Here is a 4217-nt window from a genome sequence, read left to right as displayed (position 1 = left end):
GGCTGAAGATTTGTAATAAGCTAGAAATTCTTATCTAAATCTAGAGGAACCATCCAGACACCTAGAAATGTTCAGTGTTACTACTGTGGAAGAAGACCAAATGCTTCTCCTTCCCTGTGCTGGAACCAATACACACTCCTTGGAAGGAATTGGCCTTTCTCATGGCAACTGCAGTTCCAGGTTTGGAACAGTGAGCTGGGCTTATCTAACAACATTTATGTCCTGGGTGATAAACAGGATGCAGCAGCATACCAACAACCTAGTTTGAACCAGCCAGCAGCAGACAAAGTCTTAAAATCGGAGGGAAAAAAAGTCAGTTTGTCCTCAAAGGACCTCCTAGAAACAGGATTCTTGAGATTTTCTGATGCATTTACTTAGCTTTGCAGCAGCTTTCCTAAATCTGGTAGCTTCATCCACTGCAGATAGCACTTTTGGTTTTTTTTATTCCCCACTATCTGTAGAGGAATTACAGCACTGAAGTGCAGCTTTTTAGCAATAGTGCACTAAGCAGAGGTCAGAGTGTTAGAGGAAAGGTAAATCCAGCCAACAGCAGTGAAATACCCTTTATCATGAATGCCTGCTGCAGATGTTCAGAATAAAGTGGTCAGGCACAACAAAAACAGCTCTTACTGTACACAGGTCCACACACAGCTGTACCAGCAGCAGAGGAGGAAAGAATTGTCTTGGGTGTGTCCTACAAAACTTGGACAAAATGGTCTCTGAACAAACCCTGTTACAGGCAAGCCCCAAGTGAAAACCAGCCTAGTGTCATCCCTGCAATATAAAAGCAAAGACATCAATGCTTTTATACTGGAACAGGTTGAGAAAACAGAAAGTATTTGTCCATTGTAGGACTGCCTGGCAGGGAAAAGCTCTGCATCCTACATGTGGCAGGTGAGATATGTGTCAGGATGACCAGGAAGGGTGGGCTGGAGCTCACCAGGAGCATCAGAACCAAACTTATCTCAATTAAGACAATCCCTGCAGTATCAGCAAGGCTCTTACATGCTGCCTGAACTTTCTGGGTAGCTAGAGCCTCCTTATTACAGCTTTTGGGTTTTGAGGTGCCTCAATCCTGTGTCCTATCTTATGACCCCCAGTGTTAATGATATTGTAATAAAAAGGGTCTCAGCTGTTCATATGGCCAAAGAAAAGGCTGAATTTTATCTCTCTGTAAAGTGTTAAATATAATCCTAGAAACACCCACTTTTTTGTCTTCAAACTGGAGTTTTGATGCTACTTTGACTTCTGTCTTCTGGTATAGCATTAGGAAAGCAAAAAGAGCTAATTTTTAAAGCATTTTCCATTGCAAACTTATATAACTTCACAAAATAATATTGCTAGACAACTTTGTGCAATAGTTTACAGATCTGTAAGCTTTTTAGTAGCAGTCCCAAATTATTGTCTCCCAATATTGCCTGATTTTGGAGGAATTTTGCCAGTTTCTATCAGCCAGGAAATCTGTTCCTTGGGCTCATTCACAGAACATTCTGAGCATCTTTGGCAAAACATTTGGCTTGGGAAAGGAAAGAAATAGTCACTCTGAAATAAACTCCGAAGTAAGTACATAGGTAGCAGTAAGCAGAATTTTACGGCAAACTCATTTTCATGCAGATGAACTGGCACCAAAATGTCCACAAACTGACATTTCAACATCCTCATGCCCCTAACACAAAACAAAATAGAAAGTGTTGTTTTCTCACGCCAAGGTGTTCTGTTCCAGCTGCCCTTTCACACCAGAGCTTTCTGGATCTTTATGCACACACCACCCACCCCAGAACTTAACTTCAGCTCTCCTTCCCTCTGACTCCTCCTGCCCTCACAGAGTGTCAGAGAAGAATCACTCTGATCCCCAGATGGTCCAAGGAGCATCACAGCCCACCTCACTCTAGCACAAAACACAAAATAAAGTCATAAGAGTGACCTCTTATTTCTTTTTTTTTTTTTTTTTGCTTTACTGATTGCTGTGCACAGCTACGGAAAAAACAGCAGTGCCACCATCCACCATAGTTACAGTTTTGTTGGTTCACATATTTACATATTTCAGCTGTAAACCATCAGCTGATCATCATTATCATTAGCGCCAATTAAATAATAACCTTAAGGAGCTCTTAGTGACACACACACACACACACGCACACACACAAAAAATTGTGAAGGTAGTGTAATACAACCCCACTCCCGAGTGAGCATTTCTGTATAAGGAAAAGGGTTTCAGTTTACCTTAAACACATAAGGAAACCAAACTAGAAAATCCTGTGTCTTTCTCTTTGTAATTGGATCAGTGTCAAGAGAGAAGCACCTGTTGGACCTTGTCGCTGTCCTTCAGAGTCTGTGCCTTTCCTTATTGGCAATTTACCAGTGGAACCCACCTAGACTATTGAGTACTAAAGGGACTACACAAAAGAACCCAAAGGGCTTTTTCCAGACTGCCTTAACTGTGTTAGAATGCTCTCTGCACTGCATTCAACCTGCATTTCTCTGTCTGTTTATGTTTATTATTTTCATCATTTATTAAAACCTTTTATTTTATGAAGCATGTCTGGAGAAGTTGTCTCGCTATGTGATTTAAGCCATTTCTCTGAACAGGCTGGACCCTCAGAGGTATTGGAACCCCAAATATGAAGGGATTTCACCTGTTCTATATCACTTCTCACCTTCCAAAAATAATGTTGCTTTAATGACTCCTCTTCACTGGGGCTCTTTGCTGGCACTGCCAGTTACACTGTTTTTTTTACAGATGCCCCGTGCAAAGAGGGTGATTTCTTGCTCAGACAAAATGAAGTGTAAAGGCCCTGGGCAGAGGTGTTTCACAGGTTACCTGCACAGCAGAAGTCCCTGTCAGAACACCCCATCAGCAGCCTGTCTCCATCCTCAAGGTCTGACACTTCCCTCACCCCTCCTTCGGCAGTGGTGGGGCTTTGGGAACAGCCTCCATGCCTGCTGCCTCTTTCTTGCCTTGTGGAAGGAAAAAAAAAATAAATCACGGAATAGAGTCGAGCTTCCTTTTGTTTGCCTCCCCCAGCAGCCCTGAGTCAGCAGTGGAGGGTGCGTGGTGCCTGCGGTGACACACGGAGCCCCAGCCCCGCAGCACGGATCGCACACGAGCGGCGAGAGGAGGCCCCAGACAAACAAGTCATGACTGCTTTGACAACGTGATCCTCACAGAAGTAACGCGAAGCACGCTCTCCACCCCTTTGTTCCAAGCCCACGTTCTTGTCCAGATCACGGAATCCATGCCATCAGCCAGTCTGTCAGCAGCGTCCCAAGGCCGTCCCCACTCCTGCTCTCCACTTCCCACGGGGATGCTGCTGGAGCCTCGCTCTGCTCTGTCACTGCTCCCCTGCAGGGTGATGCTGGGGGGTCACAGGACAGAGCCCCTCACAGACACCTCCGCTGGGGAGTCAGGTACCAGAGGGTTTGCCACACACCCGAGGTATGAGCACAGCCTTGTCATCCTGCATTTACAAGGCTCATCTGGAAACCCTGAAACCACTCTCAGAAAACCCTGTGTGCCTCACACTTTCTTTAGATACCGTAAAAAAGAAGTAAAATGTTTATGCGGTATGTGCTTTTGGCTTTTGACAGCCTGTTTCTGCAGCACAGATAGAAAAAATAAAGGGAGCTCTGTAGTGAAGAGATTGCACTGAGGAATATTTCTAAATCACTGATCAGTGAAGGAAATAAAGGGCCTTAGAGCTTGTTGCTCACTTAAAGCAAATAAACAAACATAAAAAAAAGATCATTGATTTTATTAGGACTCCTCTAGGCAGAGCATTTACCTAAAGTACAATATATTTTTATTGTACTGCTGGCAGCTGGATGCAAATATTTATAAATCTTCCTTTGAGGAGGTTAGCGCTCAGCTGTTTTAAACAGCTTTGTGTGCTATGAAAATCTTTAAACCAGACATCCCCCACATTTAAAAGATGCCTGCAGAGAGGCATGGGCCCATGGAAAACACCACGTCCTCATGGATGAAGCCACCCTCCCCAAGAGGAGGCTGAATAACCCTGCAGCAGACGCTCAGTGATGGTGTGTGGGTGAGCACCCTCTGGGTCTGGAGCAGCCCTGAAAGGGCAGAGCAGAGCTGGGCATCAGTGGAATCCCCCGGGGCAGGCTGGGGGAAGCAGCTCCCCAGCCCAGGGGCACTGGATGATGTTCCAGGCAGAAACACAGGGGCTCAAGCGTGCTGCAGCCTGGTGGGGTCAGCTGCT

General features: G+C 45.1%; 1 long non-coding RNA gene across 2 annotated transcripts; it reads left to right on the top strand.

Annotated features, from left to right (window-relative positions):
* The first annotated feature begins 2445 nt into the window (after window positions 1-2445).
* LOC120754629 (uncharacterized) lies at window positions 2446-3738 on the top strand. 2 transcript variants are annotated; one of them, XR_009208011.1, is made up of 3 exons: window positions 2446-2604; window positions 2741-2879; window positions 3029-3738. It is a non-coding gene; the product is annotated as an uncharacterized LOC120754629 (long non-coding RNA). The 2 variants fall into 2 exon arrangements; XR_005701491.2 differs by having other exon boundaries at window positions 3026-3738.
* Window positions 3739-4217: the final 479 nt, after the last annotated feature.

The sequence above is a fragment of the Hirundo rustica genome, chromosome 6 (assembly GCF_015227805.2).
Source record: "Hirundo rustica isolate bHirRus1 chromosome 6, bHirRus1.pri.v3, whole genome shotgun sequence".
NCBI lineage: Eukaryota > Metazoa > Chordata > Aves > Passeriformes > Hirundinidae > Hirundo > Hirundo rustica.
The sequence above is the reverse complement of the archived record's forward strand: the minus strand, read 5'-3'. Positions and strand labels throughout refer to the sequence as shown.